The sequence below is a fragment of the Camelus dromedarius genome, chromosome 4 (genome assembly GCF_036321535.1).
Source record: "Camelus dromedarius isolate mCamDro1 chromosome 4, mCamDro1.pat, whole genome shotgun sequence".
Lineage (NCBI taxonomy): Eukaryota > Metazoa > Chordata > Mammalia > Artiodactyla > Camelidae > Camelus > Camelus dromedarius.
In genome coordinates, this window is record NC_087439.1 from 61,882,773 (window position 1) to 61,902,744 (window position 19,972).

Sequence of the window (19,972 nt, forward strand, 5' to 3'; positions counted from 1 at the left end):
TAAAATTAGAATCATACTTTACATGGTAAGATTTTGCTAAAAATCACCAATATCTGAATTCTCAACCCCCTCAAAAAATTATACTGCGGGAATTTTAAAATTTAAGTATAAATATATTTTTCTTCCATTCCAGTTTATGAGAAATAACTGAAAAATATGTCATTAATATTTTAAGTGACATGTTTCATTGCCTGATATGATGTGTTGAGGACACATAATCTGTATGCTATTCTTCACAGAAACTATCTTCCAAGAAAACATCAGACAAAAAGAATTTGAGGGTTATTCCACAAAATGTATAACCAGTGCTTCATAAAAATACCAACATCATGAGATACAAGGAAAGACAGAAGAACTGTCATAGATTGGAAATGAAAAATAAATGACAAATAAATGCAACACTGGATCCCGGACTGGATCCTAAAAGGACATCAGTAGAAAAACCAGAGAAAATTGATTAAAATCTATAGTGTAATTAAGAGTATTACGTCAATGTTAATTTTTTAGTTCTGTTCATTGTACCATGGTTATGTAAGATGTTAAGATTAGGGTAAATCAGATGAAGACTACAAGGGAACTCTCTGTACTATATTTAAACTATATCTATTGTAAGTCTTAAAATTGTATCAAAATTTAAAACACTTTAAAAATACAAAACATACTATGTTTCACTTTTCAACTATTTCTGCCAACCCCCAGGTCTGAAGCACATAGAAATTAGAATTGTTAAACTTCTACTCCTCACCAAATCTTGATTTGTAATATTTCTTTCCAAGGTTTAGAATATATACGACATATCATCCCCAGTTCTAATTTCCAAATGAAGCCAATGATCTTTACCAGTTCTTTATTCATAGCTTCTTTTTCCTAAGTTGTTTTTCATTTTTCAGTTAGATACATTTCACTGCCCAATTATACATATATTTTTTTTTTCAGTAAGAGGTTATAAGTCCTATGCTCTCAACCTCTACTGTTTTTAAGATTATTTTCTGCTGCAATAGTATTGCTTGTTTTCTCTCAGAAGTTTGTTGGCCCTGCTTCAGTATTTTCTGGCATTGAGTATTATGCTAGTCCTTTGTTACTGCATCTTGATTCATCATTTGTTAAGTGGATCGAATTCTCATATTTTTCTGCTGCTGGTGTGGTTGTTATTTGTTTTATTCAACAAGGCCAGGCTCATGGATTCTCTATTTTCTGAGCTCTTAAATGCCTGGGAATGATTTGCAATGTTTGAGTACACATAATGTACATGGATTATAGTTTTCTCCTTCTCAACACTTTGTAGATACTGTTCTGTTATCTTATAGCACGAATGTTACAGTGGAAAAAGATGAAATCAGCCAGATTTTTTATTCCTTTGTAGGCAATTTCCTTTTCCACTTGCTTCTTTGAGAATTACTTTATTTATCCTTGAAGTTTAATAATTAACAAGAATATAGCTTGGTATAGTCTAGAATAATCTATCAGAGTTTTCTATAGATTTATCTTTTCCTGTATTTCAGGGAAATTTTTTTACATCTATGAATATGCTTTCTCTTTCATGTCAATGACATCAGCTATACTCAGGCTGAGACATTTATGTTCTCCACATGTTATCTTTTCTCTAACTTTTCTAATTATTTTCCTATTTTCTCTGCAATTACAGTTATTACTGCAAGCTTTCTTATAAGTAATTCATTTTTATATTATCACTCCCTTGAAAGAGTAAAATTTATTTTTAGCCCTGTATATGTTTTATTTTTTGGTTTGATATGGTGGGAGTGAATTCTCCTTAATTTTCTTGCCTATTTATTTGATATCTGTTTGTCTTCTCCTCCTATCTAGAATGTAAGAGTTAAGGATTTTATATTTTTCACTTGTGTTATACTAAAGTCTCTCCGTGTGAATGTGTGTGTGTGTGTGTTTGTGTGTACTTGTGTGTGAAGGGGCAAACCTGGATCATGTGAGTTTTTGTTCAAGGGAGTAGAGAACTGAGATATCCTGGGAACTGCCCTTTTTACTGATTTTAAAAAATCTTTCTTAAAAGTAATCTTTTTAATTTCAAGTATTGTTTTCCCCTAAAAATAGCATGACTTGGACTCTTCCTACTAACTGATAGAGGCCCTAGAAGATGAGAAACTTCTAGATGTTCCTCATGCACCTAAAGAAAACCTGGTAGAAAGTTACATCTGCACTTACAGCTTTTCTATTATCGTTCCCTAGCTGTCTAGCTCCTCCTTTAATTTACATATCTCCAAATTGTGGGTTATTGCTGAAAAGTCTTAACACATTCTAAGTTAACGTTTCTAGCAATGTAGGTAGGATTGAGGCAAGAATTAGAGACTTCAAGTGTTGCAACATAATCTTTCTTTCTTTAGCTATTCTTTTCTGAAGTTTATATCAAGGAGTTACATGCATCTTATTTTTCAATAGCAGCTGGTGAATTATTTTGCCATGTTTTATTAATTTATTTATTTATAACTACTTTTAATTGAAGTATAGTTAATTCATAATGTTGTAATACTTTCAGGTATATAGCAAAGTAATACAGTCATACATATACATTCCTTTTCAGGTTCTTTTCCATTATAGGTTATTACATAATATTAAGTATAGTTCCCTGTGCTATACAGTAGGTCCTTATTGTTCATCTATTTTACATATAGAAGTGTGTATATGTTAATCCCAATCTCCTAATTTAACCCTCTCCCCTGACACTGTCCTCTTTCATAACCAAAATTTTGTTTTCTGTATCTGTGAGTCTAATTCTGTTTTGTAAATAAGTTCATTTGTATCATTTTTTTAGATTCCACATATAAGTGATATCAATTTAGATTTCCAATTTGGATTCTCTTTTTTTCTTTTTCTTCTCTGATTGCTATGGCTAGGACTTGCAAAACTATGTTGAATAAATTGGCAAGAGTGGGCATCCTCATCTTGCTCCTGATTTTGAGGGAATGCTTTCAGCTTTTCACCGTTGAGTATGATGTTAGCTGTGGGTTTGTCATATAAGGACTTTATTATGTTGAGGTATGTTCCCTCTATGCCCATTTTCTGGAGAGATTTTTTATTTTTTTTAATCAAAATGGATGTTGAATCTTATCAAAATATTTTTCTGCGTCTATTGAGATAATCACATGGTTCTTATTCTTCATTTTTTTGTTTGTTTGTTTTTGGGGAGATTTTAAATTACTGACTCAATTTCAGTACTGGTATTGATCTGTTCATACTTTTTAATTTCTTCCTGGTTAAATCCTAGAGACTATACCTTCCTAAGAATTTGTCCATTTGCTTATTTATCTGTAACCAGCAAAAGGGGAGAAATGCTGCTTGATCCATCTTAGACTGCAATATCCCTGAGTGGCTCTCCAATGTCTTCTTTTTCTTAAATCATATATATTAACTGATATAGCATGTTAATACCATTTTAACACTGTGTTGTTCAGAAGTATGCATTCACAGTCATGAATTATCAATTAATTTTATAAGAAAAAGTATTCATTATTTACATACATATTTCTAGTTTCTGCATTTATCATTCAGCTTTTTGAAACTCTGAGTTCAAAAGGACATGATAAAGGAAAAATAAAATGCATCTTTATGTTAAATGATAAAATGTGATAGAACCATAACTAAAATAGTAATAGTTAATGGAAAATGAACAGAAAGAGTCCACTAAAGACTGGACCCATTACAGAACACTTTGTAGAAGTTGTGAGATGTGCCTGGACTTCAAAATGGAGAAGGCTCTGGATGGACAAAGGAGAAGGTGAAGAGCATCCAAAGTGAGTAAGGAAACAGGGTAGAAATAAAGTCCAAGAGAAGGAGTAAGTATTTTGTATCCAGTTTCTTGGGTACTTTGGCTAGGACTAAGTGCTTGTGTTGGAGAAAAGGGGGTATGCCAAGATAAGAAAATTTATCTGGGTACAATTAGGAAGGGCCTCTAGTTCTCTAAAGAGAATTATTCATTTCTCTCTCTCTCCCCCACAAATAACAGATGGCAACGATAAATGGCAGTGTTTTAGGATAACAAATCAGCCAGGGCCGGACAATATGGACTTAAGAAAAGCAGGCATAAAAGTGAAGCGGTTTTTTTGGGGGGGGGGGGCATAATCCATGAATGAGAACATGATGTTTTAACGTAGCAACTAGAACATTATAGATGATGTGTATTTTTCAATGCCACAGATGTTGGGACTACAGAAGCAAACAGTATGGTTCCTAGTCCTACTATGCCAGAGTCCACAATCCAGCAGAGACGATGATTATTCTTTTTTTTTAAGCCTTTTGTGTGATGAATGCTGATAAGGAGATGTTAAGTGAAAAAGTATATCTTGGAAATTATCCTAATCTGGGAGGATCACGGATAGATGCCCTTAACAGTGACTCTGAAACTTAGTGCTACAGACTGACTTTTGTGTCCTCCACAAATTCATATGTTGAAATCCTTATCCCTAATGTGACTGTATTCGGAGATGGGGCCTTTAGGGGGTTATTAGTTCATGAGATTGGAACCCTCATGAATGGAATTAGTGCCCTTATAAGAAAAGACAGTAGGGAGCTTGCTTCATCTATGCTTTCCACCATGTGAGGATACAGCGAGAAGACAGCCAGGAAGTAGGCTCTCACCAGACATCCCATCTACTGGCACCTTGATTTGGACTTACCAGTCTCCAGACTGAGAAATAAATGTTTGTTGTTTAAGTCACTCAGTCTATGGCAATTTGTTACAGCAGAACTAAACTAAGATACTTAGCCCTGAAAACAGATTAAAAGTTAGCCATGTAAATGATGAGGGGAGAGAGAGTTCACTGAACGTTCCAAGCAGAAAAAATAGACTATGTAAAAGGCTTGAGGTGCTAGATAAACCTCATGATCAGACTTTTGTAATTTTCTATGATATCTAAGAGTCTTTGAGAAGCAAAATGATTGAAAAGACTTAACTAGAGTTGAGCTGAGCAAACTTGACCTGAATTATCTTGCTCAGCATGTTTCTTCTTCTCTAAACATTATAAAATGCATTAAAAAGTTGTCAGAATCAAAATAAATTGTACAAATGAAGTTTATTAAAATCGCTTTGAAGTCTGTTAACAGGCTCAGTGACACATGGCATGACATCAGATCACAAACCCCAATACTGACATTATGGGGAGGCAGAAAGATACATGATTCAGAAATGAATTCTAAGGTCTGTGGCATTATGACAAGAAACAAGGCCAGCCAATAACCATAACAAAGATCGTATTAGTATGGGAAAGGGCTATTTAGCATCGGAAGGAGAGGGTGGAGGGGAAAAGTAAACATTTTAATCAAATCCAATACATTGTTATTGATTTCTCCTTGCCAGACATACCTTGTAGAATACTTATAATGCCTTTGACATTGAGATATTTGGCCAAAGTTACTGGATAAGTCAAGGTAAAAGCTCTGCCCCTGGCGTAATCTTTTGTATTTCATTTATGTGTGATTTATTCCCTTCTCCACAAGAAGGCTCTTTTTATTGATAAAATAAATGAAATTGAGAATCCTAAAGGGAATTTGAAGTCCACTCACACCAAACATGTTTGCAAAGTGTAAGTAGCAGCCAAGAAAAAGATGCAACTACATGAAGATTGTGAGTTTCTTCTCTCCCTTTTCTTTTCTTTTCTTTTTCTTTTTTGTTACAAAGTCAATACTAGTCAGATTTTCTGTTCTTTTACGTGTTATTCAATTAGTTATACCTGATGTTTCAAATTACTGAAAGCAATGTTCCTACACTTGAAATGCAGGGTTTTGTTATTCAAAAATTTTAATGTCATTTACTGCCATAAAGGCTGCACCTGCTTTTAGTTGGAAATGTTCACACAGTGTCAAGTCTGCAAAGGGTTTTTAAAGTAAACTCTCTACTAGGGAAATTGGTAGTATCTTGTTTGCTTCATCAAAGTTAGGACAATTGTCAAAAATATCTTGATAAACGTTAAAGGTGTCTTATTTTGATAGACTCAGTATGGGTTTCCTATCAGATTGAGCTATCACAGCTTCCCCAATGTTTTAAAATATTGTCCTGGTTAATATTTAATATAGCTACAGTAGGTCTTACTGAGTTTTGTATCAATCAAGGACATCAAGTACAGAGAAAAAATGCATTTATAGTAAGAATAAACTAAAATGAGAATAATTCCTAATGAATACACATCAGAGTCATTTTTATTTAGTGTCAAAATGATGGATAGGGAAGAAATTTAAGCTATAGATCCTGGTTCTTGCACATTTGGTTTTAATCTGGAGTCGGTATTTAGTGTTCAGACCCCAAGAATGTTAGCACTCTAAGGACATCATTCTTCAGAACCCAGTCCCTCTTGTTTTAAATTTAAGACCCAGGATAGTCAAATAAAAAGTTTCAATGTTAAGAAAGCATGAGAACAAGAACTAGGGTCTACTCTTTAATCCATTGCAATCACTCTTCTGAATCCTTTTCACTGCGTTCACCAAAGACTTCTAGTTGTTAAATGTCATGGACATACTCACACCGTATCTTTTTACTTCATACCTTGGTGGTGCTGACGTTGTCACTTAGACGTCTTTCATGCATCTCTTTTTCTCCTGGCTTCCTCAGATCTGTTCTGTCCTAGCTCATCTCCTGCTCCCTGGCACTTCCCTCATGGACTCTAACCTTAAATCATTTCTTCTCTTGCCTTTGTACATTCTGCTCCAATTACTTCATATATTCCTAATCAACCCCTGCAATGTAGGGCTGCCATATAATTTATCACTCAAATTGGGATACTTTTTAGAGTAAAGAGGTGCTATTAATAGTTTTTTAAAGATAACAGGAATAAACTGGGACTTTCTGGGCAAACCCGGATGCATGGTCAATCCATTCATATTAAATGACAGGATGCAAAAATGGATTCAACTCTCCACCTCTTCCTGTATCCAAGCCCTTGATCCTGTTACTTTGTAGTGCCCACCCTCTCTCGCTCTGGGCTTTGGCCAACAGAATGAGAAGGAAATTATGTTATGTCCATTCAAGCCTAGTCCTCAAGACAACATGCACTAGTCTGTTGGTTCTCTTGCACAGCTGAGGCTTCCCAGTCCTTGTAACGGAGCTTCTTTGTGAGAACACACCCAACCTAGCCTGTGGGAGGGATGTGAGAAGCCTGCAGAAGATGAGGCATGTGGAAGATTTTGAAGGCACTCCAATGACACTACCAAAGCTGAGCCATGCAGCAGACTTGGCCTGAAAACAGATACCTGAAGGAGCCCAGCTGAAATCAGACCTTCCCAGATAAGCCCAATCTTTACTGATGACCTACAAAATTATGAGCTGAAGAAAAAATTCTTATATTAATAGTTAAACATATTTGGGCTGTTTTATTATGTGACATTATTGTGGCAGTAGATAGCCTAACACTAGCTCAAATCTCTCTCCTGAGATTCAGATTCATATACTAAATATCTTTACCTAAACGTCCTAAAGACATTTCAAACTAAATAAACCCAAAATAAGGTTATGAAAATTTCCAGAAATGTATTCTTTATCTCAGAAGCCCAGTTTTTCAAGTTAAAAATCTGGGACCATATTAAATGTTCAATCTTTCCCAATTCCAATAGGAGAGCTATTCTTACTGTGTCCCTTATATATCTTTATAAGTCACTGCTTTTTCTATTACTATCACTGGGCCTTTCTTAATCAGGGCTCTAGCAAGAGACTTAAGCCCTAATGCCCTAATACATGCATTGAATGTACTACATTTATGGATCTCCCATACATCCAGAATTAAAGAATTGAGAAAGTATCACTCAAGTAATTTTCTGTATAGGCTTTAATTCCCTTGATGAATGCAAATTAAAAAAGATTGCTAGGCCTTGCTCAGTTTTCACCTGGACCATTGCAAATGATTTACCTGGTTTTTCTACCTTTAGCCCCACATTCTTCTAAGTTACGATTTGCTTTAGACTTTGCCACTGTTGTTCATCTGTGAGAGAATTTTGTTTAAGAAAAGAAGATGATTATCTCTGACAGGGATGCTAACAAAGTTAAAACAATGGTACATGTACTATAGTCTCAATACCTTTATATTGCTTGCCCTGCTATTTATCAGTAATGACACCTAGGTAGGGAAACCTGCTGGGGTCATGTCACTATCTTTACGATGCCTGTTATCACTCCATGATTGTGCTGAGTATTGATAGAGTCTTTGAAGAGAGTTGAATATCAACCCAATAGCCGTGCCATGAGCCAGTTCACCCATTTGGATGTGGCCCTGGTGCACATTTACATCGAAGCACATTGTAGATCCAGAATGACAACTCTCAGCCTGAGGGCTTGACGTTGTCTTCCAAGGTGTTACACCTCTCAATTAGAATGCTTTCATACATGGTATAATGCCTCTCCGAGATGAGCACTGGAGCTTTACTGATATTTGCGAAGCAACAAAATTTTCTAAAATGTGCAGTAACTTGCCACGGTTACCTCTGTAATTTAATCAGGCCATCAATCAGCAAGGTTAGGTCATACAAGCTAATATTTCTTTACAGCTTAGATACAGTTGAATGATTTTTGGTTTAACTAGAGGCAAAATGTTAGTTCTTCATGACATTTAACAGTTCCTGGAGTCATTATTTTGACAGCATCTATTTGACCTGAGAAACTTCTTGCCTACGGAAATAGTCTTAGGGCAAAATTTGCTTATATAAAAACTCAAGAATGAAAATGACCTTAAAGGCCAATTTTAATCATCTATTAAAAATAAACACAGGCTTCTGAGTAAGATGATGACACAGACCCAAGCTTCTAACTTCCCCTACCCAGAGTTTGCAAGAATGACCAGGGAAAAATAAAAACAAAGAACAACATGCTCTAAGCAAACTAGGAAACTTGTCATCAAATGCCCAAGATCTCATGGAATGTCTGCTAAAGACACTACACACCAAATTGGTTGAAAGAATCCATAAAGGTCTTGTTTGTAGTTTTAAAAACAGCAGCATTAAGAAGTACTCAAAAAAAAAAAAAAAAAAAAGAAAAGAAAAAAATGAAACAGTGCCATTTGCAGCAACATGGATAGAATTTAGAGATTATCATACTAAGTGAAGTTAAGTCAGAGAAAGATAAATATATGGTATCACTTATATATTGAATCTAAAAAAAGATACAAATGAACTTATTTACAGAACAGAAACAGACTCACAGACATGCCAAACAAATTTATGGTTACCAAAGGGGAAAGTGGGGGTGCAGGAATAAATTAGGAATTTTGGATTAACAGATACAAACTACTATACATAAAATAGATAAATCACAAGGACCTACTGTATAGCATAGGGAACTATATTCAGTATCTTGTAATAATATATAATGGACAAGAATCTGAAAAAGAATTATTTTTCAGATTCTTTTCCATTATAGGTTACACACATGCACACATAGATATATATATACATATAAAACTTCACTGTACACCTGAACCATTATAAATTAACTGTACTTCTATTAAAAATATTTTTTTAAGTAAGAGCCTGGAAAATTCTACTAAAACCTCCTTAGAGAAGAGAGAGGGGTTTGTGGGAATGGTTGTCATAATATGCAGAAGGTCAATGCAGCGAAGAGTGTTTTTCTGGAACAAGCGTCTAAAGGATAAGCAGAACACCCAGCGGGAGCTCCCTCTAGATCTGAATGGGTCACAAAACCCCAGAAGCTGGAATTCCTTTTGGAAAAAGGACTAAGAGCAGCAGAAAACTCATGAAGCCCTAAGGTTTCTTTTTGGAAAGGCCACATCAAATAATTGGAAACTCAACACACAGACCAGTTTTCAATTGAGTTATTTCTTCAACTTTTTTTTTTTTTCTTAAACCAGAAGATCTTTGAAGTGATGCTAAAAGTCAGAAGAAGGGGACAATTTTAACGAATCTGAGAAAATAGCTCTCTCTGAAATCCATTCACTAACAAAGAAAGGAAAAATCGTTAGAAAACTGCTGCATCCTATTTCCAAAATGTCCAAGACAACTTAGCATCAAACAACTTAGCATCTATAAAGTTAGATAGAGTAGTGGTGAGGTAGGAAAAAATCTGAAATGAAGATCACTTAATGCATTCGGGGACAGGGGCATTTGTAAAAATGGGATATAAGAATGATAAACCACACTCAGGAAAGGAATTCAAAACTATAAATAATTACTATATATGTTGTAGGCGTATTTTAAGATTAATCTATCAATTCCTTGTGTTCCAATGTTTTCCGCTAATTGGATAAAGTACAGCTTGTGGCTCACTTATCCGCAAGGGTTTTATGAGACAGGCCATGGACAGCGTCTTAGGTTGGTCAAGTAAGGCGAGTGTCACAGGCTCCTGAACGTCCACCAGCAGCTGGCTGAAGACCCAGGGAACTCGGGGCGGCTGTACCAAGAACACCCTCTCCAAGCTATCTCATTTGTATTACCCAAGCTGAAAAAAAATGTGGGTGTGAACTACTGCAGTCTGTCAAGCTTGCTGAGCATGAATCTGTGAACTAAATATATTATTTATGTAAAAACTGAGTATTTTTCTGCCATGCAGTGAAACAGATTCAGATCAAATCTTGAAGTCTGGTAAAAACAACAGGACTTCATACGACAGCTCTATGGAAGTGAAATAAGCTATTTTAACATGAGTCCAATTAGAGCTCTTTAAGGGTGGGCCCTGACACTGGCAGTGGCAGGTGGCAGACATGGATGTGAACTGGAGACCTGGAGAAAGAAGAGGAGAGCAGAGGCTGCTTCCTAGCTCTTCTGCAGGGGAAGACAGAGAGCAACCCTAAATGGGGTTACGTGTGTGGTACTTAGTTGTTTACAGACATTAAAAGAACTATAACTACATGTCTCTTCCATAGAATGAGGGAAAGCATAATTACCTAATGAAAATCTGCAAGGGAGCTAAAAACATAAATACGTTATTTTATATATGGTTATTAGATAAGTAAAAAATAATCATTTTAACTTTGCATCTAACTAAGAGAAGGACAAAGCGATGAATTAAATGAAGACAAAAACAGATGACAGACTTGGCAATAATATTGTAATAACTTTGCATGGTGACAATTACTAGACTTACTATGAGAATCAGTTTGTAATGTCTATAAATGTCAAATTACTATATTGTACATCTGAGACTAGTAAGATATTGTAGGTCAACTGTACTTCAATTTTAAAATAAGAAAAAAAAAAACACAAGGGCATAAAAGTCAGATTGCTGTACTTCTTAGCTAGGTTACACAAGATCACCTAACTGGCATATGTTTATCATGTGTATGTTTGACAGTATGTCCTGTGGGAGCCCATGATTGGGTTAACAAATTGTAACAGATCCCAGCCGCTTATCTCCTTAAAGAAGATGTGCTCAGTAACTGCCTTGAGGTTTTAGCAGTGACCCAGGCCCCTGGCTATAAACGCTGGGCGTGCCTGCTGTTAGTCTTCTATCCCCAAAACAGCCTTGGGCTGGAATGGTGAACAACTTATAAAAAGCTGCAGACTCAGAGGTGAGAAGGCTGGTTAGCCAGTGACGGGTAAGATCCCCTGAGGGGGGCAACCTAAGACAGGCACAGCCGCCTGAGTCCAAGTTGTTAAGCAGCCCATTCTCATATGTTCAGCCCTGATAAGCTGAAAGGCTCAACAGAAACATGATTCACCAAAAAGGGCCTTCTGACCTTGAGCCAAACACCAACAATAAACAAAGCCTTTGTACTCATGTGATCCCACCCTGTCCTTCCCTAAATTCCTGCATTTCTCCTTTGACTGTACTCAATAAACATGGGAGATTTGAGAGGCTCGGGGAGTTGGCTCCCATTTCCCTCTCACTCTCTTGACTTTTTTCCACAAAGTCTTGAGTAATTCATTCCATCTCGGTGGGACTTCTGACGAACCCACAATGTCCCATTAATCTTTAAAGAATGACTAATACTTCAGAATTTTGAGATGACACAGTAAAATTCAGACTACCATTAGAGCTTGTTAAATAATTCATAATATCTATTAAAGATCATTGAAACCCCCCGACACATACACAGTCACACATGCACACACGCACACCCAGAGATGACAGATTTGAGAAATCAAACATATGTTTAAGAGTAATGCCAGAAAAAGAGAACAAAAAGATGAATCAGAAAAATTAATTATTTTAATAATATGAATAAAAATGCCTTGATTATTATAAATGCACAATATCCAAGATATGGAAGCAAACTAAATGTCCATCAACAGAGGAATGGATAAACAAGATGTGCTATACATAGCACAGAGAGGGAAATTTGTAGCTATAAACAGTACACTAGAAATATAAAGATCACAAACATAACCTAACTTTTTACATTAAGAAAGGAGAATAAGAGAAAATTAAATCCAAAGCAAGACAAAGGAATGAAGTCATAAATATTATGGTGGAAAAAATGAAATAAGAATTGTAAAAGTATATAGAAAACCTATAATGAAAGATGGTTCTTTTCAAAGAACCATGAAATTGACAACCTGTTAGCTAGATAGATCAATAAAAAAGAGAGAAGACTCAAATTATTAAAGTCAAGAATAAAACAGGGACATCACTACCAAATTTACATGATTAAAAAGGGATGATATAGGAAATTATGAACAACATGGCAATAAACATGGCAATAAATTAGATAATCTGATGAAATGAACAAACTCCTCAAATTGAATTAGTAATCAAAACCATTCCACAAAGAAAAGGACAGAATCAGATGGCTTCACAGATGAAGTTTGTCAAATGTTTAAAGAATTAACACTAATCTTTACAAATTCTTTGAAAAAAATACAAGAGGGAAACTTCCTAACTCATTCAATGAAACAAATATTGCTCTGATTCCCAAACCAGACAAAGACAACAGAAGAAAACTATAACCTATATCTCTTATGATTATACATGTACATATTCCCCAACAAAAAACTAGCAAATTGAATCCAGCAACATATTAAAAGGGTTTTCAAAAAGGCAAGAAACAACAAGTGTTGGAGAGGATGTAGAAAAAAAGAAACCTCATACACTTTCAGTGGTGTAAGTGCGTGCAGCCATTATGGAAAACAGTATGGAGATTCCTCAAAATATTAAGAAAAGAAGTATCACAGGATCCAGCTTTTCTACTTCTGAGTATTTATCTGAAGAATATGAAAACATTAATTCAGAAAGATATATGCACCCTGTATTCACTGCAGCATTATTTACAATAACCAAGATATGGAAACAACCTAAGGGCGCACTGACAGATGAATGGGTAAAGATGTGGTATAGACATGGAATGGAACATTTCTCAGCCATAAAAACAGTGAAATCTTACCATTTGTGACAACATGGATGGACCATCAGGGTATTGCGCTAAGTGAAATAAGTCAGATGGAGAAATATCACATAATTTCACTCATATGTAGAATATTAACCAAACAAATAAACAAACAAAACCAAACATACAGATACAGAAGATAGAGTAGGGTTACCAGAGGCGGAGAGGCGTAAAGGGGTCAACTCTCTGGTGACAAATCAAAACTAAACCTTTAGTGGTGAGCGAACTGTAGTATATACAGAAGTTGAAATATAATTTGTACACATGAAACTCATCAAATACTGTAAGCCAATGCTTTAAAAAAAAAAGGGGGGGGGTTATAACCATGACCAATTAATATTTATTCCAGGATGCAAAGTTGGTTCAACACACAAAAATCAATCAATGTAAAATATTATATGGATAGAATACAGGGTGAAGACTGCAGAATCATTTTAATAGTTGCAAAAAAATGAAATGCAGCACCTCTCATGATGAAAACACTCAACAAACTGGGAATAGAAAAGAAATTTCTCAATGTGATAAATATATCTATAAAAATTTCACAGCTAAAATACTTAATGATGTAAGATGGAAAGCTATCCTCCTAATATTGGAAATAAGTTGAACTTTTGGTTTTATGTTTATAAAAAATAAAATGATTAACCATGCTTCTATTTTTTTTAATAACTAAACAATATGCTTGTCAAGGAGCTTTCCTACTATAGTTTTAGGCACTATATAAATACAGGAATAGTGAGCTTGTACAGCGAAGAGAGAGTATGAGGGATTTTGTAGAGGCCCATTTATTCACAAGTCATCAATCAGCTTATAAGGGTAGAAGTTATGTTTAACAAGATGCTGTCAACTCTGTTTCTGCCTCAGGCAGTGAAATCAGGAAAAAAATGCAGCACTGTGAAATTGTTTAAACCACTAATCCCAACTACTTTCATTTCACAGAGATATTTAGGAAGATACATGCTGTTTCACATAATAAGCTGTGGTCATACAAAAGAAAATGCAACCTAAAGCATTAGAGAACTGGACATTATATTTACCTTCAAAACTATGTTACTGGCATTGAGCATTCCCTGAGATAGCAGTGTAGTATGTGTTTTATTGATCTATTAATATGAACCTGGAGATTAACATGCAACTCTGTTTCAGTTGCCCAAAGCTAGTCTAATTAAACCAAAAATAACAATACATACTCATGGATATAGCAGGTCAAACACTATGTGCTTTACGTTCCTCAAAAACAACAAAAATATTATATTTAAAAAATATTTTAAATATTAAAAAGTATTTTAAATAATAAGTATTTTTTAAAGTAATTATTTTAGTGTTTCTGGCCAACTTCTTTTTTCTTCTAAAAGCTAAAAGCAAAGGAAATATGCAAAATTCCTTTGCTCTTCTGTAAAAACAAAATATAATGAACCTATTGGTACAATTTTTTAAAGAAAAATATTTCCAGGGCTAAGAACAGATAAATAACATACATATTTTTGCATTTATTATATTCATCTTTCAGCTTATAAATGTTTTTATGTTTAACTTGACAAGAAATTCAGACATGATCTTCTAATGTTTCATGGTTCAATAGCATTCTTCACATTCTAGGTCAGTGTAACCCAGACATCACCATATACTCTTCCCTTCTTATCCTACTGTGCTTAAGGCTACCAGTTTTATAAAAGTTTTTGAGGTATCTCTAAGTTCACAACATATCTACCGATCAATACAAAATAATGATAGGTAATATTTATTGAGCATCTATGTGCCAGGCAATAGAATTTGTGTTTTTCATATATGATAGCATTTAACTTTCGTAATTAACCTACAAATAGGTATCATTATTATACCCATTTTGCAGATAAGAAAACTGATAGGACTAGCAAAGGTGAAGCTGGGATAGTAACATGAAACTCTGCTTCCAAGTATTAGCAGTTTAGAGCATGCTGTCTAGCTTGCACTGGATTATGCTTAAGGTTCCTGCTCTTTCGTATTGTACATTTTGCTCTTTCAACAGTGCAATGGCAGAGACAATGCCCATCCTCTGTGTCGCCCCACCCCTTCATCATTTTAGGAACTGACGAATCACGTCGGACAGCTACTTCATCAGTCTACCCAGGAAATGCAAAGGGCGCTTTGCCTTACCAATGTATGATCGCCATCTAGCGGTAAATATGTAATAATAGCTGGTTTTACAGTGATCAGTTACCTGTATCATTCCCCTAAAGTGTCTTGATACACAAACTCTACTAAGGAACTTAAAAACTTAGATACAAACAAAACCAATTCTACTATAAATAATAGATGGTATTGATTAGTTGTGGGTAGAGTGCTATTTTGAACACAATACAGCCTTTGGGAGTCTGACCCTTTCATAGTAAGTTTTAAATTGCTTTCAGTTTGCATAGTCTATATAAGATTTGTACAGTGTTTATAGTTTAAAGCTTTCCATATATATTTTGTTTTCTGAGTTATAAACATGTTAGAAAATGTCAGTGTCAAAATACTTTAATAAAAGATAATCATCATTAAGGAAAAGAAAAAAACAAAAACTATGGTTAATATTTATTGAGAATAAACATCAATTGGAGAAGTAACAAGGCTTGCATAGAAGCTTGGACAAAGAGACCTTGCTCTTATTTTGATTTTAGGTTTTTTAGGTATTTTTGCCTATTTGTTTTTACATTCCCCACTTTGCCCTATTACTTGTAAGTACCCCTTCTGCATTGACTCATCTAACTCCATGGCATCCAAGTTCTACATTCACCTGCCAGAACTTCTTTGTTCCCAGCTGTTCCAAAATCCACTCTCCTTGTCAATTCCAACACATGGGGCTTAACAACATTTGCAAACATATGTATCTTAAATATAGGTATTAGATTTTTATCCAACCATTTTAAAGTAACTTTCAATGTCTAATTATTAATATAATTTATAATATGATGTCCTCATAGTTGGATCATTTATATATTCCACACTTCAAGTACAAATCTTATTTGGTCATTGTATATTGCTTTTTTTAAACATACAAGTGAATTCCATTTTTTGCAATCTATTTAAAAGTTCTACATCTATATTTATGAAATGGGCCTATAGTTGTGGGGCTACTATACTTGTTCAATTTAGAATGATGTTTATGCTATACTTGTGAACCCACTAATAAAATTTCAGTTTTATTTTTCTTGTCTTCAGAAAATTCAATGAACCTAAAATTAACTGATTCTCTTTTTTAAAAAAAAACTTTTTAAAACTCAGTCATAAAACTGCAGAAGATTGGAATGAAAAGCAGAACTCCTAAACTCAGTTTGTTCCAACCTTTCGTCTATTCTGGGTTTCTGTTCCATATTGATTCAGTATTGGTATTGCTTATTTCTAGAGAAATGTATTATTTTATCAAAAATTCCAAATATACATATAATTTAGTCTCTGTATATGTGGCTTTAACTCTTTCCAAATCGCCTAGGTTTACATTTTTGTTTCCTAATTTATTTTTCCAGCAGTTTTTTGAGGTATCTACTTATTTCACTATAGTTCTTTGGTTTATTATTTTTTCTTAAAAAATTTTTTTTGGATTAGTATAAATTTATTTTTTATTCTAATTCATTAATTTCTTTCTATTTATTCATTCTTGTTTTTTCTATATTTTATTGACCACTTATACCTTTTAATTTGAACCCATAATTCACTTTTTCAAATTAATAGTAAAGCATTTAATGGTATGGATTTTACTCTGAAGACGGTTCTAGTTACAGCTCCTAAGTTTGATAAGTAGTGCATTTGTCATTGTTTACCAACTAGGTAATAACAGCTTACAGTTCTTTGACCCAACAATCATTTATTTACTTTTCAATAATTCAAATTTTATTATATTTTAGTTATTATTTGTTATTTTCTTTTACTATTACAATACTGCTCACAAATTTTAGTTTGTATATTTATTATTCTGAATAATCCATTTATACTAAATTTTTGGTGTTAGATTTACATATTTTTAAAAACCCAACAATGAATGATTTCAAAGAATTTATATTCTCTCTTCATAAAGTATAAAATTCAATATATACTACTAAATACACTTACTATTTTATTAATTTCTCTAGTTCCATTGTAATTTTGTTTGACAGATTGAAAATTGATATACTTTGAAGTTTTTGACTCTGATGACTATGGTTTTGTCAGAATCGTCCTGTATTCATAAGATCTTTTATTTTATATATTTCAACATCATATCATCAAGCCTCAAGTCATAATTAGTTGCCCTCTCAGTTTAATTTTTATCTGTCAGCCCTCTTTTGTCTGATATTAATATTATTATGCCTATTATTTTTGTTGTTTATATATTGAAGATGTCTGTTACAACAAGGGAAACAGGACAACTAAGACTGATTTGGGTCAGTCAGAGTTTATCAGTGTCATATCAAGTAGGTTTGACCCCTGAATTGACCCCTGAAAGAAATCTGGGTTGTGTCATTGTAGTGGGAGAGACAGTGGCTCAAATGTCACAGTAATCAGGAATTCATCCAACTGGAAGTTACAGAAAACACTCAACTAAGAACAGTTGCAATTAAAAATAAAATAAAGAAAATGCATGAGTTTACTTTTCTATGTGAAGAGCAGAGGAATTAGGCAGGCGTCATGGTATAATGTGTCTACTCTGGACCTCTTCCAAGGGAGCAGAATTGAGCTGATCTCATAGGTGGGCTCTGAGGAAGCCTGGGACTGCACTCATTAATCAAAGATCCAACTACATATTAAACTGTCATATTTGAATCAAATTTATTCTATGTTTGAGTTTTAATTACAGATGAGTATACAGATGAGAAAATATTATCTTTAACAATGAATTATTTTTTACCGACCAGGTTACTTCAGCCAAAATAAAAATCCAATATCACAAACTTAAATTTCAGAGAGCATGCATTTTGACTTTTAAGAAATAAATATTATATATGTATATATAATATGCATATTATATTATATTATATGCATATAGTCTTCAGTGATTTACATACATCAAGTATAAAATATTTGAGGCCTGAAATATAAACTCCTTCAGAATTGATCTGAATCCCAAATAAAAAAGAAGTTTTTGGTTTTTTTCTAATGATCATGTATTATTTTTCATTATTTCTTCAAAAAGAACATTTGCTATTCTGTATCTCTCACTTAAAACCCTTATGGCTAAATGTATTGTCTCCTATTATTTTTAATCCCGTACACTTGAAAAAAGCAGTGTGGTGGCATTTTACTACAATTCTGCCAAAGAAAGTACTGAACGTAAATGCATACTGTGAGTGAATCATGATGTATTTCATCTCATTTTAATTTCAGTAATTGAGTGGGAAAACAGGAAGATGTATTAAAAGGACAGTGCGCTGGTCAAACACTAATGAGAAAATCTCAGTCACTGGCTGTCATGGTGACGAGGCATTATGCAACTCTGATTAGTATGCCCAGCAGCTACAGAAATGAGAGGCTATACTTCTAATTGTGCTGTCTCTGCTCACAAGATGGGCTTTATGCTCCTGAGAGGTGAGAGGTGGTGCAGATCTGTTTATCCATTTACCAGATACGGAAAGCACTACATGTTCAAAAATTAAATTCAAACACCCAGCACTAAAGGTAAAATTATACTTTGAAAAGATTTTCAAAAATTAAAATAAAAAAAAATAGCTCAATCTTCTCATTAACACAAATTTCTGAACAATTTAGTTTATTTTTATTCTGATCTAATTTTATTGACATTTATACCAAGGATAAGACAAAGATAGTTTAAAAAAATTTCATGAAAACATGAAAATAAATCAATAAACTTCTCCTAAGAACAAAATTTCTTGGTGGAATGGTTGAGAAGTTTGCACTAAGAACTATGAGCCTCCCTGAGTAATAACAGAGACTGTTAGAAAGAACTAAATGCAGGGGTGTTTACAAGTGTCAGGTATAACGATAAATAAAAGATGACAGTTGGGATTGGGGTAGGAGTTGACCACAAGCTAACTGCGGGCAGAGCTTCCTGCCACCAGAATAATGTATACGTGTCTCTCTTTCTGTGCCCTTGTTCTCTAGGTATAAAAATTCAGTGAATCCTGCCAATTGCAGGGCTCAACGCCTTCAGTTTTACTTTGTTCTCTTTAATATCTTGAGTATCACTGAATTATTTTTTAAAAAATGATGACTGGTTTCTGATCCTTTTTGGCAGATAATTTAATTCTCCAAGGAAAACATGCAAGATTAACAGAGGGAAAGTAAATACTGGCACACATTACTGACTCGAAGTCCATATGCCTTGTCAGAGCGTGTGAGCACAAGCACTTATAATGCTTGTCCTGAGAAGCTTATGACTCTTTTGAAATGCATCCGCTTGTGGACTAAGTTTTACATGTACCAAATATCAAAAGCAACCAATTTAAAGTCAATATAACCCAAAGCCAAAGGAGCATTTATCTACACGTTTTGAAATTCAGTGGAAGAGATGGGACTGCAGAGAGAAAAGTAGCATCAGAGCCAGCAAAGCACAAAGTTGCAAGTTTCATTTATATAAAATGAGTAATTCCTAGAGATCTACTGTACAGCACAGAGCCTACAGCTAACAATACTTACGGAATACTTAAAAATTTGCTAAGAGGGTAGATCTTATGTTAAATGTTTTTATAATGATAATAATAATAAAAGTGGGTGGGAGCAAACTTTTGGAG

At 34.1% G+C, this 19,972-nt stretch overlaps 1 protein-coding gene across 1 annotated transcript in view; it reads right to left on the reverse strand.

The window, feature by feature from the left end:
- SPAG16 (sperm associated antigen 16) overlaps window positions 1-19,972 on the reverse strand; it is a 774,014-nt gene that overhangs the window by 378,421 nt on the left and 375,621 nt on the right. The gene's annotated exons all lie outside the window — the stretch shown is intronic.